Source organism: Mus musculus, chromosome 13, assembly GCF_000001635.26.
Source record: "Mus musculus strain C57BL/6J chromosome 13, GRCm38.p6 C57BL/6J".
Taxonomy (NCBI): domain Eukaryota; kingdom Metazoa; phylum Chordata; class Mammalia; order Rodentia; family Muridae; genus Mus; species Mus musculus.
Genome location: NC_000079.6, coordinates 101,225,958 through 101,247,661, shown reverse-complemented (window position 1 = coordinate 101,247,661; position 21,704 = coordinate 101,225,958). Strand labels below are relative to the sequence as shown.

Here is a 21,704-nt window from a genome sequence, read left to right as displayed (position 1 = left end):
GCAAATTTCTAACCCTGACAACCAGTCATTTAAACTTCTGGGTTTTTTTTAAATGTCTTTATAATATTATCCACCCATGATGAATGACACAGACACAAACTAGGTTTTTTCTGTGACCAAACAATGGTTTTTAATCAAAGCAAATTAAAATGATATTAATTATATTATAGTTTCTATTTGGTATGACTGACCTCCTTAGTAAAGAAATGCATATACAACATATATATTATTTGCCAACTGTGAGTTGTCACTTAAAAATAAATCTAGATTTTTTTTAAACAACTTTATTGACATCAATAGCATCCTACACCTTTCTTGTTGTATATCTGTCACTCAAAATTGCACAACCTGTTGTCAGGACAGTGCCATTGGAACCCTTCATATGTGTCTCATTGTGTAGTCATTCCACACGAGTACTTAAGAAGGACCTAATAAGAGTCACTTTGTATCTCTACCACCATTTATGGGATGCCTTGTAACTGCACATGCTTAGAAATGTGTCCATTAAGTCATTTTTCCTGAAAGGGACATATTATTCCTCCTCTCCAAGTGGGTTTAATTCTGAGATTTAATAAACTAGCCAAGTTCACACAGTTGCTAAAGACAAGTCATTGATATAAGACTGGTCTAACCTGACTCAAGATTTATTATTTTTATTTTATTTTATTTTATGATTTTGCCACCACATGTTGTTTCTGGACTTCTTTAGACATGCAGCAGTGTGCTGCTCTATATGGCTCAGTGACTCAGTGAAACTTTTCCTGGGAAATTAAACTATCTAATCTAGTTGCATCAACTCTTTGGATAAATAAAATAATAAGCACTGCTCTGTTTCTGTGTTTTTGGCTGCAAAACAAATCATGAATTCCATAGGGTGGGACATAAAATCTGGCTTTGCCTTTGAGAGAGAATGAATACAAAGGCTGTGTAAGACGGTAGTAGATGCCTTCATTTTCCTAGAAAAGGTTAGGTATGTTGAGTTAACCCAATTCTTAACTACACCCTGCTCTGGAACATCTCTGGGACTTTGTTCTTTGTGTTCATACAAGACCCTTAGTTCATTGTTTAATTTCATGTTTGTGACCTGGATTCCTGGTCATAATGTGCTGAAGTCAAGGGCTTTCGTTGTCCTTCTCTATGTCCCTTTATGATTCTGAAGAGTGTGCCTTACACATAGAAAATTCTCACAGACATTTCACCATCAGCACTGAAGTCTCTTTGAAATAACCAAGAGAAGCTCGTGGAGGATGGACTGCTGAACCTCCTGCCTGGCCCAACAAGCTATCTAGGAAATCCCTAAAACCGTTGCCAGGCTTTTGATTTATAGACCAACTTCGTAAGGAATGCCTGATGTTGCTCATGAGGACGGGGCATGGGATGATTGCATAATTCTATCTATAAGGGAGGAGAGTAAGAAAATCTCAATAGGTCCTAACTGGAGCCTTAAAGACAATCATACATAAAAATAGATGCTCCTGTGAGGTATATTACCCATATGTCTGACAGGGTTGGATATGGTTTACATATGTAAAGTCCCACACAGGTACATGTGTCTAATGCTTGGTCCCCATTTGCTGACATTATTTGGTGATGTTATGAAAACTTAAGGATGTGGGGCTTAGATGAAGAAAGTAGGCCATTTGCAGCATGGTTGCATTTTCCCTGGCCCTATCCCATGCCCCATCCCTACCCCATTCTTGTCTTACTCTCTGCTCCCTGTTTACAAGGTCAACAACTTTCCCCTGTGCTCCCAGAACTCTAACCATCCCTTGATGTTCGTCCCAAACACATGGGGTCAGACAACCACGGACTGAATGCTCTGAAACTGTGAACCCAAATAAGTCCTTTCTCCTTGAGGTTGTTCTTTGGGATATTTCAGTCACAGCAAGAAGTAAACGTGACCACAGGAGAGCCCGGCTGAAGCATGGAGACAGTCCAAATCCACCAGTAAAGCAGAAGTGACCTTCCCACTCTTCTCATTAGGCTTCTTTCTCAGCAAAAACTCATTCTCTTGGTCAAAGAGTAGATGTCTGGAACAAACAATAGGCATGTCAGCTTGTTATGCCTCTAGGCTTACTTTAAGAACTACACATCTCACCACGTCATACTCTTTTGCCTAGAGGCATGAAATACGGACAACACAAAGGTACATACAAGCACACTGATGGTAGGTCCACAAGTACCAAGAGAGAATGATGGAAGCTATGTCAGACATCATTTCTCATAGTAAGTGTTGTCCCTCAGATGTGGGAGCAGCAGTGAGGAAATGATTGGGTAGACATTGGTAGATCTGGCCTCCGGAGAGGGGGGCAGGCTTCTTCAGGAAGCCTGCCATGATAAACAGACCTTTTATAGTCTGCCATCTCCTTTCCTTTTAAGCTATCTGAAAGCCTACCCCCAGTCCCTCCCATTGTTCCAGAGTGACTTTGAGTGCCCCTTCTCAAGTTCTCACCTCAAAGAACCAGAAAATGTATCTGCCTGTGAAGAATGGGCTTTGAAAATAGACAGATGGAGACAAGCTACAGATCACTGATCTTTTAAAGAAGCAGGGCTCCTTTGGTGTACCATTCCAGACAATTTGAAAGCCAAACAAGCTCTAGGGAATCAGGAAGCACCCTTGAAGATGTTCAGTCACTCATCCCATCTCAAGATTGGATGAAACTCTCACTGCTTTGCCTGGGAGCCTTGACTAGAATGCAGTCTTGGGTAAATTAGCATTGTACTGGCATGCAGAAGGAGATACAGTGTGGAGAACAGTGAGTTATTATCCTGTAATTAATGCTGAAACTCATCTAAATCTGAGTTCTCTCTCCCCAGAAGAGACAGCCCCACAAAAGACTCTGGTTTAGATGCACACAGAAGGCCATAAGTTTTGTCAAAAAAAGATCAATATGAGAGGAAATCCAAAATGCAAACTATGAAAGGACCTGAGCTGTCGGAGTCACCACCATTAATGCTTGGGAATCTGTTATCCTAGTGAAGATTCATCGCACAGCCTAACAGCAAGTATTCAATCAACATAGCAATTCTAGAGAGTGAAAGAGGGTGAGAGAGCTCCAGAGGTGAGTCACACCACAGCCATCACTGCACAGCTACCCACCCCTTTCATCAAAGCCAGAAATGATTCCACATTAGCCACAGCTTCCATGAGCTCATTGGCAAAGATACTAAGAAGCATCAGCTCCTCTAGGAGGGAAGATTGAAACTGTGCCACAAATTATCTCACCCAGAACATTTCAATCTGATTGGATAGATAGATGTCGGGGAGAAGGGTCCATCTCCCATAGCAGCTTTCCTTAATCTTGTTAGGAAGGTACTTGAATGATGGGAAAGAGATTCATCTTGATGTCTGCTACTCCAGTCCACATTGACATCCTACAGATTGAGAAAATGGCTGAGACATTTTCCTTGCAAGTAAACAGATTATAGAAAGACAATTCTGGGGCTATACAAACTAAATAAGGGACAGATCTGCTTCAGCATATAGATGGATTTGGGATGCAAATAATATGATTAGGACTTGTCTCCCATCCCATTAGTTCTCTTTATGTAGGTTCTGATTCTGGAAACAGCTTACCACAGCTTGGCCAGTACATTGGCAGGATGATAGGCTGGGCAGGCTGGGCGGGCTGGGCTTTGTTTTGTTTTGTTGTTTGTTCTTTCTTTAATTAGATCGTCCTTCCCCAGTTTTAAGTCCTACATGAATGAATGATGACCAGCACTATGAAGTTCTCAGCCTGTTATGGGCAGGCTCGGGACACAAGGGCAATAGAACTATTCCTAGTGAACATATTGGAGACTCTGCCTGAGTCACACGTTGATCCTAAGACTAGACTGTGTCCTGAATCATAGAAATTCAAGGATGGAATCAGGTGAGCACCAAAGTCACAAAAGCTGAATCAGGAAAGGACAAAATCAGACTGCAGCAGCTCTAATAAGAAAAGCACGAACAGTGAGTACCAGGAACAACAGACGCCCACTCTCATATGTGGAGTGGCCTTGAAGCCGGTGTTCTCAGTGATCTTTCATCTTAGTTTGTATTTCCCTCCAGAGAAATGGAGACTGGGATAAATTCGCATGTGGATCATTTCTTTACAGAAAATCATCAAGAAATAGTGGAGGTGAGAGAAAGAAAGAAGGAACAAAAAGAAAAATATATATAAGCAACACTGCAGCTATATTTTATATATATAAAGAAGGAAATGGGAAGGGAGCGTTTATCGACCAGATTCTACCCTGGGTTGCTTGAGGATTGTTTATAGATATTAGTTCTTACCTACAGATGTACACAGGCATAATAATGACCCTGTGGGCTTTTAGCAGGTATCACTCGCTGCAGTTAAGATAAGAAGAGAGATTGTAGTTGAGTTCCACATAAGATCCAAAGTAGGACATGACTATGTGATGTGTTACAAAGGTGGTTAGATATACCTTTCCTCTTCTTTTTTTTTCTTTTTTTCCCCCCAATTTTTATTAGGTATTTTCTTCATTTACATTTCAAATGCTATCCCAAAAGTCCCCTATACCCTCCCCCCTCCACTCCCCTACCCACTCACTCCCACTTCTTGGCCCTGGTGTTCAACTGTACTGAGACATATAAAGTTTGCAAGACCAAGGGACCTCTCTTCCCAATGATGTCCAACTAGGCCATCTTCTGCTACCTATGCAGCTAGAGACACGAGCTCCGGGGGGTACTGGTTAGTTCATATTGTTGTTCCACCTATAGGGTTATACCCTTGAAGTTTCTTGTTTTGTGGCTTTGGTTCACTTTTAGACCAAAACTAACCATATAGAGAAAATAGCACACAGATAGGCATGGGATCATATAAGGAATATTAAGAAAAGACTTAGGCTTAAATCTTTATTCAGCTACCAGCAGTGGCATTTCATCTATCTATCATCAATAAACCAGTGATGTCAATAATCCCTACCATATGGGATTGTTGAGGGTGTTACTAATACATAAAAGTCACACTGTCTGTCACTTTATCAAAATATTATTTTCATTTCCACTGTTCTTAAAACGAACAAGACTCATAATTTTAAATTGGGAATACAAACTTCCTACCTGTGTCCTTTCTAGTATCCCATTTCCCTTCAATTGATAAAGTTTGCAATTTAAGACAATTCCATGCAGCTCTGACTTGTACGCCTAGAAACACACATGTGAGTATGTATACACACACACTCACACACACACACACACACACACACAGGGTGGGGAGGGAGGAGACAGAGAAACAGAGAGACAGAGAGACCGAGGGAACCAACCAGTCTCTCATACCAATAGAAGAGCTGTAAAATGTCACTGAGATTGTTGCAGAATTTGCTCTCAAGATTTTCCCCAGTTTTCATCTCTTGAAAATGTATCACCCATCATTTTTCAAAATCCACTTAATCTAAAACAAGAGAGGGATCATTTTCTATCTAGCCAAGTCGTAATGCAGCTTCCAGGAACTTAGAAGAAATGCAAAGTACATCTGTAGTCACTGACAGCAGCACAAACACTTACGCATTTGTTTTCCACTACTTTTTCTAAACATGCTGGGGGAGGAGTTGTGGTGGGGGGGGTGAGTGGGGAGGGGCGATGCTGAACTCAAACAGGATCCCAGACCTTGGATGTTGACACCACAGCCAGGACACCTAGCTGTGAAGTATAGTCCTTGGATAGATAATGTCATTCCAACATCACACCATCATTCTGGCCCCAGGGCATTGTTTCTTTGTGTCTTCTCAGATATTCTCACATAAGATAAGATGATGCTAAGCATCATTCACCTAACCTCATTGCCCTCTGACTGTGGAAGATATGAACTCCTTAGGGACCAAGTTAAAAGCTACCTTATTTTCTGTCTTTAAATTTCTCCTTCAACTTGGCATGAATCCTAAAGTGGCAGAAAACCAAATTCTCCTTGGGTGAGGGTATATAGAGATAGCTTATCCCAGATGCCTATGAACCTCTTAAATTTTCAACTTTCCTTTAGTTCCCCAAATAGCCTAAGGTCTATATCTTATTGCATCATCCAAGGCACCTACAGTCAGATGCCCAAAAGCATCTTGGTTGCAAATTAATACCTTCAGGTATTTGGAGAAAGTGTCCACTGTCTCTCTTTGAGCTAGTCTCACTTATGGATGTTATAGGGTGTGTATTTTAAATTGGATCATCTAAATGCACCCTCCAAATATAGTGAAAATCATCCAGCTGTTCTTGCATCATGTACTAATATGCAAACACACTTCCTCATAGATTGGAAAGAAACCATCAGATAGTCCAGACTGCGAAGAATTTCTGAGCTCACATTTTATGAAAAGAGATAAAATAGTGGTGCTAAAATTTCTGAGCAGAATCAATTGAGATGCAGTTTTAAGGTAAATAGCAAACTCTAATGAAGAAAGGAGAGGGAGAAAGTGGCCTCAGACAAGTCAAGTAAGTATAAGAAGGCACATGGGGATTGGGTTACACTAAAAAACATTTTCTAATAAGTTCTTGCTACTGTGGCAATGTGGATCTGCCAGCTCAGTGTCGCCAGATATGTCTCTGCTGTCTCCATCATAATAATCCTGAGTCAAGCAGTTCAAATTCTCCAGGGGGAAAATATGGATCATCTACACATAGTACCCATATGAACAAGGGGCCTTATGTCCACAAACAATCGTAAACTCTTTACAGCAAGCTTCTGACCCCAGCAATGATGTCATCCCTAGGAGACAACCCTTCTGTGTCTGTTGCCATGGCAACCATCACACACACACACACACACACACACACACACACACACACACCCTGCTCATGTGTTACCTGCATTACCTGCAACATCTTCGTTTCACCATCTGCATTACCTACATCACGGCCACACAGACCCTGACCATAGCCCTGTCTCTCTTCCTCACTTCTTCCCCTCACCCCTCCTTCAGGGAGACCTCTGTCAGTGAAGACCTCCAGTGTGAGAACTGTGCTGGCTTGGTGTGATCTGTCTAGGACTATGTGCTTTTCATCGAAAACCAAGAGTCCTCAAGACTGCATAGCCTGGAAGAATGGGGCTTAGAGAAGACACATGGTTTGTTCCAAACTCTGTAGCTAGGAGACCTGAGGGAGCTAGGCCACATGATCTACTGCCTATACTGATGAGTACTAGGAAGGAAGAACTTGATTATAAGGGACTCGGGGCAAAGCCGTCCTATCCAGGCCTAAATGATCCAGGCAATGAGCCTTTCCCAGGAGCCCCTGTGCGCATGCCCACACTGTATCTGTCTCCTAGTTTTACACAACTTGTTTGAGCCAAGATAAGGATGGAGAAGAAACATGCCCTCAGCTTTTTCTTCTCTACCCTAGAATGAAGGCCATGCACGATTAGCTGAAGAAGCTTCGTGGTAGTATAACTGAGGAAGATGGCAAAATCTACCTTCTTGCCAACATTCCTCCCACATTCAGATTATAAGCTCTGCACTCGTTATGTGCTCCTTTCTAACCCAGCTGCATATACCCAAGTGTATCTCATGCACAGAGAAAGAGCAATGTCCAGAGAAAAAATGCTTGAACATCTTACCCATTGCCACATCATGTAGATATCTCCTTTGGAAAACCTAAGGTGAGTGCTAGGGCCATTACATATAATCTACTGGAAAATGGAGAAGTCTTTGCTATCATGTCTCCCATTGTTGGTTCAATCAGGACCTCACTCATCTGGGAACAATAAACCCAAAGGGATATAGAGCCCCATTTCTCCTACAGAACTTCCAATCTACGGCTCTGGGTTTGGGATGGAAGAATAAGAAAGCTATATGCCACCTTAATTCCCAAAGCTAAATTTTTCTGTAGTAGACATTCAAACTAATGGAGGCTTAGAGAAGGCTAGTTGCAGCCAGGAGTTATTGAAATGGGAGAACTAGAACATATCAACATCCAAAGCAAGTGATCATTGTTCAGAAAGCTGCTCAGGGAACTGAAAAAGACATGGGGTTTGGAAATTTCAAATACCTTTCAGCAGTCATATCACAGAATCTGTTCTTGAAGATTCCAGTCCTCTAGGTAAACAAGTGGGGCAAACAGGTGCATAGAAAACTGGACAAAGTGGGGAGGAAGAGAGAGGAGGAGAGAGGAAAGCATGCAAAGAGAGAGGGAGGATGGGGAAATAAAGAAAATAAGAACAAGAAAGCCCACCCAGGGTCAGTAAGCATGGGAAATGAAATCACACCACACGTAGGCTGAGAAAGAAACCCAGCAGTAGAGAAATCTACTTAACACAAAATGCTTTACCTAAGTCACATCTATTAATATCCTACAGGCCTGGTGTTCTAGGAAACATATATTGGGCATGCTGACTGAGTGAGAAAGAAATGGATTTCAAAATAATTGAGCTGGAAAGTAAAGAAATTGAAACAGCCTGGCCCGTGTCAAACAAGAGGTCAGAAATGGGTCTCATGGCTTTTCTATCCTGGGTTTGGAGATGTGTCCTTGAATAGGCAAGATAAGGAGAATACATTTTCTTCTTTGGTTTGCCATTAGAGGTTTGTGTGAAAGAGAAGAACACAGATCTGTCCTTGCCACTTTCTTTCATGGGTATTTAAATCCCTACCAGAAATACAGAGCCCAGAATAGTATGCCCATATGTTTTTAACCTCTACAACAAACTACCATGATTCTCCCTCTAAAAGCTGGTAACATTACATTTCTACCTCAAAAACTGTGAGAAAAAAAAATTGGCCTTTAAGCAAACTAATTTGAAAGGTTTTTAAAAAGTATTAGAGACTTAAAAAAAAAAAAAAGGAATGCAGGACTTAAATATCCCAAAGTGTGAAAATGCTACATTTTTATATTCAAATGATTTGAAATAGATGAACAAAATGCTTCCAAACTTGCTAAAAATATCCATCTTCAGGCAATAAAAAGAAATCACTCTAAAGGGTCACTTATTTCAAGCAACTAAAAGGATTGATTTAGGTTATCCGTGAGCCACATAGCTGACTGCACCTGGGACACATGGGTAAAGAAAGGCCCTTCACAGCCTTCCCTAGATCCATAATGATATGTTTAGCGGAACTAATTTTAGACATGTCAGAAGCTTTGGATTTAGTATAGCAGAAAGTACTGGTAACAAGGCTTTGGTCAGTGTCCGTCAGACATGAGCACTGGTCAGTTTCAGGCATGGGCATTAGTCATATTGAACTTGGCTGGTGACGTATTCCTAGAAGGACAGTGGTCACAGGAAAGCTCAAAGCCCACATATACTTCCTGGGAGGTCTTCTTTCCCCCGTTCTATTTACTCAGTCCAGGCAAGAGAGTTTTGAAACCATCAGTGACAACTCCATCTTCTTCACGACCTACTACAAACAAACACTTCTACTGATCCATTCGAAACTGCCTGATCTTTCTTCCTTGACTCACAGTTATTTTTGGTTCAAGCAAGAAGTAGCTGGCCTCCAGTCAGCCTGCACAAGCTGAGGTTGCTATCCTTGGTCAGAGGAGGTAGATAGTCAATATGTCATAAGGTAGACCTCCATCCGAGCTCCTTAGGGATGAAAGCTCACTGGCTGGCCTGCGAACGGCTGCTTGAGCAAGATCTTTTGTCTGAGATTTGGATCTGCATGTGCCTACATTAACTTTAAAGAAACAGTAGCTGTCCCATCGCTGGGGTTCACCTTGACACAGCCACCCTCTTCTCTACCTTGTTACACTTTACAGAAGGATTTCTGTACCCTACTTTCTCCAGCCTGGTCCGCTTTGTGCCATTCCATACAGATCCTTCTTACCACTTCCCCCCAAATTCACCATGAATGGGTTTCTGCTCCAGGACTCCTCCCCCCACCCCACCCCCAGAGTCAGAGGGAAAAAGCCTTCGGTGCTATGTCTTTCTAAAGACACTCCAATGCTGTAAGGAAAATTCAGAGTAGACAGCTACTGTTCTCTCATTTTATATAATGGGAAAGCAAGACTCGGATTTCCTTAATGTGCATAACAATTCAGCAAAGTCAGAAACATTTCAACGCTATCTTCCCAAATGTCAGCAATCAATCATATTCCTCACCCATCTTCCCTATTTCTCACCAGGAGTCAGAAAGTGTGGGGAGGGGGGGGGGCAGGAAGACAATGGAGATGAGAAATCCACAAAGGGGGTCGGAAATGTAAATGAGAACCAGAAAGCCAACTAGTGAGAAAGGCTGATCCCACTTTTCTTTCCAAGTGTTTTCTTTGATCTCTTTGGGAGCTCTGGCCTCCCAACAAAACAGTCAGATATTATCAACTCACACCTAGCCTTGGGCATCCGTAGTCCAGGGACAAGGTAAGGCAGATATGAATGTGGCTTTCTGAGCCTCACGGTTTCACTCTGTGGCAGTAGATGCTTCAGCGGTCGGTATTGTGAGTATGGATCTTAAAGCAGTCACCCATCTATTCAGCAGTCATCTGCTGAACATCTGCTGTGTGCTGAGAGCTCTGCTGCACGCTGGATGGCGCATGAATATGAAAGAGACGTAGTTTTCTCACTAGAAACTTATAGTTTAATAAGACAAACATACCCCTGCAAACTCCAGGAATGTGATCTCACGAAGCCGAAGCTGTGACACCAGGATGGCTCAGATTCGGGCTTTTAGAGTTAAGTCAAACTAAGTATTACTGATGGAGTCAAAAGAAGAGTATGGTAAAGCACTTTCTGTTGAAGGGATCTAAGAACCTGTTGTTACACACACGGCACTCTGAGCTTCATCCTTAGGGCAGATTTAGATTTCCTCACTGTATGTCAGAATCCAGCAAAGCCAGAATATCTCAATGAACAGAGAATCTAAGGTTGTCTTCTCAAATGTCACCAATCGATCTCACTCATCACCATGTGTCAGAAGAGTGAGGAGAAGGACACAAAGACAGCAGGGATGAGGAGGAACAAGGAGCAAAGAGCCTTGACAACAGAAAAGGCACAGGGGCAAGGGAGAAAAGATTTGCTTGGCAAGTACCGATTAGACCTGTTTGGCTAACACAGGAGAGGTTAACTAGAGGGATGGAAGTGTGTGTGAAGCCAGCTAGTGGACTCTTAAGAGGAGGAGGCTAACAAGCTCAATCTGAACTCTCCAGGTGATGAACTGTCACTTTGGACATACCCGTTGAGTCCCAGTGACAGAACTAGGGGTGAGAGAGCAAGAGATGAAGACTGCTGTGGGAATGGGAAATGGACTGGCATGTGGGACACTGGGAATGCGGAAAGGAAAGGTCAGGAGTTCTGCTATAGAGACTGAAACTGCAAGCCTCCTCGGGGCCTTCTGGTGGACGTAAAAATCCACATCAAGGGACACCTGGAAGTGTGAGGCTTTGAGTGTGCCACTGAGATGACCTCACTGTTGCTCAGTATTGATTAATTAAAGAGATGGGCTTTGTTTGCCATACATTAAAAATATTTTATCCATTGATACCTGTGCACACACACACACTTTCCTTGCTTGGTGGTTTTATGTTTGTTTGTTTGTTTGTTTGTTTGTTTGTTTAGTCAGGGTCTTATTATGTACCCTCAGTTGATTAGGGACTTGGTCTCTTAGCTCAGGATGACCTCAGACACACTCAACTCCTCCTGTCTCTGCCTCTCAAGTGCAAGGCTTATCAGCACGAGCCACTACATCCGGTAAAATTCTTTAATTTCATTATCTCTTCTGTGTGTTTTCAAAATAGAGAAGACTCATAATAAGCAGCGACACCAGACATCACAGACATTTCAGACTTTAAAAAAATAAATAAATAAAACAAGCAGCATGATCCTTGCTGATGTGTAAATATAATGCGCCAGGCTGCTGACTGTAAAGGAAAAACTGTCCAAACAAACTATCCAACATGGCTTCCCTAGGTGTCTACGGATGCCCCTGCTCTCCTTCCTTTTTACATTAGAGATTTTTTAGGAAATGGCATTATTGAATCTAGGAACGCCTATCTATGAAGGGTTCCAGATTAATAAACCATCCCAGCTGCACCTAGCAGCCTTCTGATACTTGGTCTCTAAAGACACCTTCATTATCTGGACAGATACTAAAGAATGTGGGCCAGGGGCTCAGGGTATAGCTCAGCAGCAGGCCACACGCTTAAGGGTCCTGGGCCCTGGATTCAATACCAATCATAATATGAGGACAAAGAGTTAACAGTCCCCTCCCTAGCTCCTAATAGACAATGTTGCCCACCGTCTTTCTCAAGTGGTCTTTCCTGATAAACTCGAAGCAGCTGGGCTCCCACTCATGATGAGTGCTTCCCTCTTCCTTTCTCTCCCTTTCAATATAAGAGGCAGCCAGCACTTACTGAGCACCAGCTGTACTGCAAGCTCTGGGGCCAGTGATACAAATGCAAAGCCTTTGTTTTAGGCTAACACAAAGAACCCATTGTCCTTAAACACAGAGACCTTCTCCACCCCAATCTGGTGGGTTCAGAGATGTAAGGGAGGGAAGTGGTGCCCAATGGTCAGCTTCTTAGCTCTGGAATCCTAGCTAGTGACTCAAACCCACAAGCTCTGCTCTAAAATGGAGATGACCAACTGCCTCAGACGTTTCTGGTAAGGATTAAAGGAGATGTTCCATGAAAATATTTTAGAGTGACTGTCCACTAGAAAAATCTCGATAAAAAGCTATTACCATGGATAGTATTTGAATAACGAGGGAAATCTGAAATTGACCTCCGGTGGATGTGAGGATAACTATCCTTTTAGCAAGAAAAAATAAAAATACTTGCTGGAACTTCACAGAAAAGTCTAAAAAGCAATATCCACTGCAGCTTACGTGTTCCCAAGAGCAGTTCTTCAACATGGCCAACACGTCATGTTTCTGTTTCATTTTCCTCATTTTCTTACACCAGAACGTTTTCATCTGTGCCCAATGTTTATTTCCTGCTTAAAGGTACAGCGTTCCCTTGACCAAGCCCGGGTCAACTGCCAACACTGTCACAACCCAGAATTGTAAGCTCTGATCCTGAGCTGCATCAAACAGTGAACCAAACCACTCCCTTTTCATTCAATGGTTCTCAACGTTTTCACAAGGGTCACCTAAGACCACATGGATAACAGTAGCAAAGGTACAGTAATGGAGCAGCAATGAAAGTGGCGTTATGGTCACGGCATCTGTGGAACGTGAAGAACAGTATTAAAGCATCGAGGCATTAGGAAGGTTGAGAACGGCTGACGCAGAGGGAGCAGCTGGTATTAAGCCCAGGTGAAGATTAGCACAGAAATCATGAAAGAAAACAAACAAACAAACAAACGGAAATGGGCTCCTCCTGTAAACACTCCGAGCAATTAAAAATTAAATGAAGGAAAAGAAGAGCAGGAGAGATGTGCAGGCGGCATGAGAGCGAGCACGGCGCGCCCCACTGCGCGTCTCAGAGACTTTCATCGATTAGATGAATTATGGCCGTCCTCAAGGTTTCTATTGAAAGACAACCAAGAGGTGGACTCCGGGTGCCTGTTGCCAGGCAGGCTGCACCCTAGGAGGTCAGAATGCATAATTAATCAAGGGAGGCAGCAGGAGACTGCCTATCTGGGAGCCCTGGCCCTGGTGCACAGACTTCCACCAGCAGAGTAAGGTTGCCCTAATGAGCTTTTCAAGGTGATCCTGCCTTTTCTCCGTGTTCCTCACCTCTAGTCCCTTTGGGGCATTTCCAACCTAGTTACTCCAACATTCCAGGAAAGGCACAATCTCCTTCAAACGCCACGCCCTCTTCCCAAACGGTCTCTGCAGACACAAACTGAACATTAGGGATGACATCACCACCTTACTGCAGGTTATAGACCCAGACACTGAATTCCCATGTGGGCCAAGGTGATGGGCCAGCCTTGAGCAGTGTGCTGTCTGGATTGAGAGTGGGCAAAGACTCTTGCTGAAAACATACTTCTGATCTAGGAATTCTATTTTATTTTCTTCTTTTGCCTTTAAAAAATGCAGATAGGCACATGAGACCTAGAATTTATCCGTGCTACACAATTTATGCTAGCTCATTACCTCCTGCTAGACTCCAAGGCTTTGTAACGGAAATTGGCTCTGATCTCCGAGATGGGCATTACATCATAGTCTTCTTTTAGCACATTATGTCATCCCTGCTGAGACGCATTATCTATGGTTGGCTCAGCAGTAGCGATTTTTGTGGGCCGACTGCAGTGTTCCCAAAGAACTGCTGGGAACCACAGATTGAAATCTGAAACATTTATCTTCTAAAAAGCTGAAAAGGGGAAAAGATGTTCATGTTGGACCCCATTTCTTTTCCTTAACCCTCTCCTTTCTTGGCTACTTGTAGATCGCTCTGCTGTGAGCACCGGAGAACAATGTGCAGAGGCTGTGCAGGAGCTAACATTTGGAAATAACTGAAATTAAGGGGGACTGACACCCTGTTTTTCATCTGGGACCAATACTCTGCACTTACCATGATCACATCTCAAGGGATGCTACAAAATGCTCAGAAGAACCACCTGTACTTGCACCCAGCAAATAGAGAACATCATTCTGCCAAAATCTTAGGCTGCTTCAGAAAAGAACACACAAATTGAAGCTACACATGCACACATACACCTGCTTATCTTCCTGACCATGCTGTGGCCACACAGACAAATTCTAGATTTGTATTAGAAAAAAAATGTTTGCCAGGAACTGCACCGATATTATCTCTTGTCACTTCAACCATGAAATTAGAAGCCCATTTTGTACCTTTCCATCCTAGGCAGGATAAGAAGAAACCACTGCACAGAGGGAATAGAAAGACACTTTTAGGATCGAGCAAAGATACTCCCAAGCCCCAGAGAATCCCTATACCTTTCTTGTCACAAAGGCATAATTATGGAATTGTGGTGGGGGAGGGTCTCTAAATACCAGAAGGAAATAGAATACATTCAACCATGACAGAATTACAATTCCTCTCTTATACACCAACTAATGAGATTCACTGGGCAGGGAATACGTGAGGGAGGAGGCTCTCAAAGAGGCTATGAAAGTCCTCTTCTCCACCCACCTGTGCACTTTTCAGACTTTTTAATAATGAATATTTATGCTCTCAATTACTCTCTGTGATACTTAAATGGCAGTGCCATCAAAGCAAACAAACCCAGGATTAATGGGAACGAAAGTAAAGCTAACATTTGTCCTGGTCCAAAAGCCTTGTTTCTTTCTATCTTCAGTAGTACTTTGTCACACTCCACCCTAGGCTACACACACACACACACACACACACGCCACCCTTGGATTACAAAGCAAGAAGTTACATTTCATTCATTTGCTTGGTCCACAATGAGGCCATGTGCACAGTCCAAGCATCCCCACAGGTGTTGGGACTCTGGGATATGAAAACTACCTGGCAGGATTTCAGCAATCAACTGTTCGCATCTTTAGCATCTCTTCTCCCATATTTCATGTCTGTTGCCATTCGTCTTTATCAACTCTGATGGGAAAAGTGGGGATTGATGGAGCGACCCACAGAGCCCTCTGAAGGGGCTTTCAGATCGACAGTAGACTATAAAATGTCATTAAACAGCTAAAAGCCATTTTCAAAAATCCTTTCCTCTTCCCTTCGCCTTTCTTCCTTTGTCCCTTCATCCCCACTTCTTCACTCAAGCTCTTAGAATTTTATGTTCTGACGGCCAAAACTCTTTAAATCGTAATAACTATGTATGCCACTCGGGATAGTGAAAGGAAACTACGTATACTCTGAATAGTTTCAAGTTTTTACTGCAGCCAAAGTAATTGCTATAGCATTTAAAAACCTACTGAAAAGAGCAAGGAGCCTTCACACATTAAGCTGATTTTCATGGAAGTTGTAAAATATTAGATGACTATAATTTCTATCAACAGCAGAATTAGCTGGCCTGACCATTCTCTTTTTGACAAAGTTAGTAGATTCATAAACCCTGGGAAATGCACCTCTGCCCCGGATTTTGGCTGACAGACATGCTGAAGAGGATATTAGGTATCATGTTTGCCTCTTCTGATGACCTGTATATCCCTGTAGGCTGTACCCAGTCCTGCTGAAAAGTCTTCAGGATAACTGAAAATCTTTAATGCACTCTCAAACAAAGCCAATGTGGAATAGAGCCAATGTGCCCCCCACCCCCCAGATCCAGAGCAAGGCAATTAGCCTTACCAACCACAGGAGCAGCAGCACCTGCCACCCTGCTACAGGGACGAGGAAGACAAGACCAACATCCTCATGTCATCTCTGAGAACAGATGTATAATGTGGGAATGAGATGCATGGTGTAAAACTAGCTCTCTTGCTCACTGTCTGCAGATTAAGGTGGATGTCCAGGGTGGTCCAAACAGGCTGAGACCAGATACTAATACTACTGACTTCTGACATTACAGCAAAACCAATGCTTAGGATGAAATGGATATTCTGATGGGAATTCTGGCAGTGTCTTCTGCTTTTTATTTATTTAGTGTGTGTGTGTGTGTTGTTGTTGTTGTTTTGTTTTTGTTTTACTTTGTTTTTGCCCAACTGCTTTGATGCTTAAGATGCTGGCAGAAATAAAACAAACCCAATATGTACCTTTCAATCCAACCTGGGAAGAGGATGCAAAGAGACCGGAGATACCCAGAATCACCTACTGTGTAGAAAGTAAACACTTGCTGTGTCACTGAAAACCTTAATCCTACTGTCCACCAGCAAGGCCAACTGTCCTCCCTACACTTCTCTCTGGGAGTGTCTGGGAGCATGTGGCATTGCCTAGACTGCAGAGGCTACCCTACTTCTCAGAGAAAGCCCTCAACGGTGAGCTTCTTCCTCAACGGTAACCACACACTTCCATAGACAGAGGCACGGTGGGACAATACAGATCACCAAAACTCTGTGATCCAAACACATACAGGTGGTGGAAAAATCAGCTTTCTGTATTTGGAGAAAATCACACTGGGATGTAGATGCTACATCTGATGGGACCCTTCTTATTGTCTGGAAAGTTTGTGTTCTTTTCATCCTAATCCTAGCCCACGCTGTGCACCCTGCCTCTCTCTAAGAATCTCTTTCGCTCCGCAAAATCCTGTTCTTATTTCACTTTTCTCTGCCCTGAAAAGCGGCCCTGCTTATCTTTTAACAAAAGACTATATCTTCATTAGTTCCAAACAGCAGAACTAGATAGAGATCAGCCCGCCACAGTGGCTCACACCTGTAATCTCAGCACCTAGGAAACAGACACAGGAAGACCATGAGTTCAAGGCCAGCTAGTGTACATGAGAACCTGTCTCAAAACACAGATCAGGCTCATTTATTTAATCTGGAAATATCTTTGAGTCCTGACAGCTGCGTGCAAAGGTAGGAAATATGAGGACAGAGCAGACATGCATTCAGCCTTTCAGAAGTTTTATTAATAAATGTGCCATAGGAGTTGCTGGCTTTGATCCAAATTTCTCTGTTCCTGTGTACACAGTTAGACATTCTGTCAAGCTTCTTCTATTGTTACGTACGACATGTATCAGACTTCTGGCCACTCAGAACTGGGTCCATAGGGTGGACACTAAGCTGAGGTCCATCCTGCTTGCCTCTGCGTGTTCCTTCCCTATTCTGGAGAGCTTGGATGGATGGTGACCGATAGAGCATTAGCATTTGGAAGCCACATGAAGGCATCATAGCCTCAGACAGGCGAGTCCATGAACACCCACTCAGATGAAAGCTGTCATTATGACTCAGTCACCTCCAGGACTGCTTCTATAAGAGCAAGAAATCAGTATCTACTGTGAGGATCCAACACAGATTTTCAACTACTTATGACAGCCACGTGGTTATTCTAATTAGCATAAAACATGAGACAAGGCACTGAAATTACTGAACTAGAAAGATGCTTGTAGTATATCATAAAATAGATTGGGATCTATAATTATTATGTGATGTTATTTTAAAAGAAGATGTATTTATACATACCTAAACATTCTAGAAGAATGTACATCAAGGTGTGGGTATTTTCTCAGTCTTAGAAAAAAATGAGCATGGCATGTCTACATTTTGGTTACTGGTGATGAGTGTGCCCTGACTTTATAATGAAAAACGAAAGCTATGTTTAACATCAGAAAAGGAATGATATGTTGAGGTATATATATTGAGGCATGACATCTCAGAGTGTAGGAACCTTGCCTGTGGGAAACTAGGAGAGTTTTCCGGAATTAACCATCTATTAATGGCACATCAACACTGATGTCCATAAGTTATCTACAGCCTGGGTTCAGTTTAACACATCTGACTTCAACATCGGGAGAGGTAGATCTGTCAGAAAGTATAGAAGAGGCACATTTTGTCTTTATTACTTGTATAAAGAAAGCAAGAAGAAACTAGTCTCTGGTTGTTTGGGGTGGGGAGCAGGGGTGAAGAGAAAGAGCAGTATTGTGGTTAGAGGGGAGTTCCCACCCTTTTTGAGTTTTTGAAGTTTTTATCTGTATGTATTACTGGTCAGAAAGCTCTCAGTTTTAGGAGCATCTATAAACATAAATGAGGACGTTCTTGACTTGGTTAAGGGGAAGTCACTGACAAACACACACATTCCAATTTCTAAGTCCAACTGGTCATTGAAGAAAAGTTCCCCGCTTTACATGGGAAGACCCTAAATGTGCTCTTATAACACCCCAGAGAACAAGGGGTGTCAAAAAGTAACTCAAGCTGTCCTTTATACAATTTCCAAAAGTACATGTAGAAAGCAATTGTTATACAATGAGAATCAGAAATGTCACAAAATGTCAGGCACCGAACTCCCAACAGCCATTTCCTCTACCACAAAGGCCTTGAGGTACAGGGACTGACCCAAAAAGGGAGGACCAGGTCACCAACTTTTCAGAAGGAAGAAGGGCATTGTAGGCTCAGGACCCTGTGAAACATTTTAGAGATGACTCCATGTGGGGGACAATGTGACAGAGGGACAAAAGAAGCAGAATTAAGCCAAAGAAGGCTTCAGCTGTAATACAGTCACAGCAAAGAACTCAGAGTCTTGGGGCACTCCGAAGATGGATGGGCCCAGCAGAATTTTTCCAAGTTGGACTAAAGATACAGTGTTTTTTCATGCTGGTCTGAAGCAGGCAGCTTCCGAGGGGGGTCATTTTCTTGGAAAGACTCAGGATTGTAAGTTATCTAAGGAAACACTGCTAGAATCAGAAGCACCAGTACCCAGAGTCAAGAGACGATATAGCAGTGCCTGCTATTCAGCAGTAGAAAGATGTCAACTTTCTTAAACATTTGCATTCAGTTGCCAAGGGGATTGTAACCTTATGAACTGTTTATACATTGCGGACAGGAAAACACATGATAAAAACAACTCAAAGAAGAAATGGTATGTTTTGGTTCATGGTTTCAGACGGTCTCAGTACATCAAGATGAGGAAGCAAAATGGAGTTTATGACAACAGCGGCTTGTGGCAGAGACTCTGCACAGCACAGAAGACCCAGAGCAGAACTAGTATCTAATAGCACTGGTCTATAATGTTTAATTGCTCACTCCTAGTGACCCCACTTCTGAAAGCCAGACTCCACTCCTAAATATTCCACAGTCCCTCAAAACAGCATGGCCGGCAAGAGAACAGTTGCTTAAAGCCTGAGCCTTTGGGGCTGACAAGATAGTAAGATGGGCAAAGTCCCCTGCCACCAAGCTTGATGACTTGGGTTCAATTCCCAGGACCCCATTGGTAGAAGGAGCGAATCAGTCCCGAAAAGTTGTCCTCCAACCTTCACATGTATACTGTTCTGTGCACAGACACATGTACCACCCTTACACTATACATACAAACATACATGCACACACAATATATATTGTAATTTTTAAAAGATTAAGCCTGTAGAAGACATTTCAAATTCAAATCTCAAGTCCACCGAACTCTGCTCCTGGGATACTCTAAGACTTTTCACCAGCTTCCTTTCCAATCACTTATGGGATCAATGAACCTACCTACACAAGAATCTTGGGATTCTTCTCAGACCTCAAAGGCAACGGTTGTCAAGGTCATTGGATCTGGAATCAACTAAAAGACATGCCTGGAAGAATCCATTGGGAAGGGAAGACCTTTCACCAGAGTGGGTAGCAGCACCTTCCTGCAGCAGCCCAGATATAAAGAAGTCCGGAAGAAGACATCTGCTTTTTGCCTGCTTGAATTACCCCTTGCTTATGAGTTTGTCAACTCTGGTGGTGGTAGTGGTGGTGGCTCTCTGACTACCACTGCTGTTACCACCATTATCCTTTGCTGACATAAGAACCCAGCTTCTTCAGCCTTCCAACACGGACAGAAGACCAATAGCTCTTCAGGAATTCTTTGGCATTTAGGACAAGCTTGGAACTGCATACTCATCCCTCCTCAAGGATTAAGGAGCTACCAGTGTTCTCAGCCTCTCCAATATAAGGACATTCATTGCTGGACTACCTATTTTGTATTGTGTAAATCGATCTAACAAATCTCCTTTTTTATATGTTAATTTTATCAATGCAGTTTTTCTAAAGAACCCTGACAAATACACCACATAACAGTCTCTCCTGTAGAGCTTGGGCATCCCCCCCACAGGGGTACACACATCAACTCAGAAGTCGCCATGTGATCAAGGCTCTGAACCATGATTCCTGTTGCTGCTGGTCTCCACTCTTATCATCATAAAAACTCCCTAAGCATCCCTCAGACTCCTCAGGAATTCCATTGAGAAGCTTCGTTGTCTCTTTCTGGCGATACTGACTGAGTTTCCTCTGTTCCACCACTCCCTACATGTCAGTACTGCTGCCCGTCTTTGCTTTTTTATTTCCTCAGAAGACAGGGGGTCTCTGGCAAATAGTTGGAGCATTCATCTTTGTATCATTGAGACATAGAAAATATTAAATGTGGTTGTATATTCCATGTGTAGGAACAGCAGATGTGTTTTAATAAGTTGGTGGGAGGAGCCAGGAATGAGTCACACAGAGAAGCGAGGTGTTTAAAAGCAGCCATATGTCAGAAAAGTGTGGCCTTGGTGACAACATTGGTACCCATCGTTCATCATGAGCCTTAATGGACTGGAGAGTATATTGTGTGCCCATTCAAAGCAGCAAACTTGCTTTTAGGGTCCAACAACCAGAAACTCTCCCATAGGTAACTTCAAGAAAGGAGCATAGATATAGATCCCTGGTCAAGGCTTTTCATTAAATCAACTGGTACATTTGAGCAGTTCCCTCTCGCCACATGTGTGTTCCTGTGGTTGAACCTCTACACATAAATAACATATTCACTGTGATTTTCTATGGGACTCTGTAAGTCAGGATGCTAAGGAGAGGATGGGGGGGGGCGGCGGTGGTTGTTGGAGTCAAGAGAATCTAAGCCAAAGGGGAACAGGGTCCCAGGTCAGGCAGTAGGGAGAACGGGAGCTTGGACCAGGTTGGAGCTGCTTGCAAGGGGAGATCAAACTGTGCTCTCCCGTCTTTCTCTCAAACTCACCCGCATTTCATTTTTCTATCCTTCAGCAAAGATAGAAGCAACCCAAGCTACATGAACACTGCTCAGACCTCAGGCACGGCCCAAGCAAGGAACTTTTCAGAACAAATTATGAGTAAGTAGTGAAACAAAACTGCAAACAAGGAGTCCAGGTTGGCATGGATGGATGTGAATCTCACTCTATCTATATTTATCTTTCATTTCAGGTCCCACTGCCTAATAGAACCAGGGTACTCTTTGAGAAAGAAAGAAAGGAAGGAAGGAAGGAAGGAAGGAAGGAAGGAAGGAAGGAAGAAAGAAAGAAAGAAAGAAAGAAAGAAAGAAAGAAAGAAAGAAAGAAAGAAAG

The 21,704-nt window shown here is 42.8% G+C and overlaps 2 long non-coding RNA genes across 2 annotated transcripts in view; one reads left to right on the top strand and one right to left on the bottom strand.

Moving 5' to 3' along the window:
- Positions 1-21,443, top strand: part of Gm36427 — a 79,670-nt gene extending 58,227 nt beyond the window's left edge. Inside the window, exon 3 of the long non-coding RNA XR_873873.3 lies at positions 21,388-21,443. This is a non-coding gene — a long non-coding RNA (predicted gene, 36427). The remainder of the gene's footprint in view (positions 1-21,387) is intronic.
- On the bottom strand, positions 111-15,535 carry 5930438M14Rik (RIKEN cDNA 5930438M14 gene). The gene is made up of 4 exons (NR_046158.1): positions 15,296-15,535; positions 3,961-4,090; positions 3,227-3,375; positions 111-2,030 (listed from the first exon to the last, which is right to left on the bottom strand). It is a non-coding gene; the product is annotated as an RIKEN cDNA 5930438M14 gene (long non-coding RNA).
- Positions 21,444-21,704: the final 261 nt, after the last annotated feature.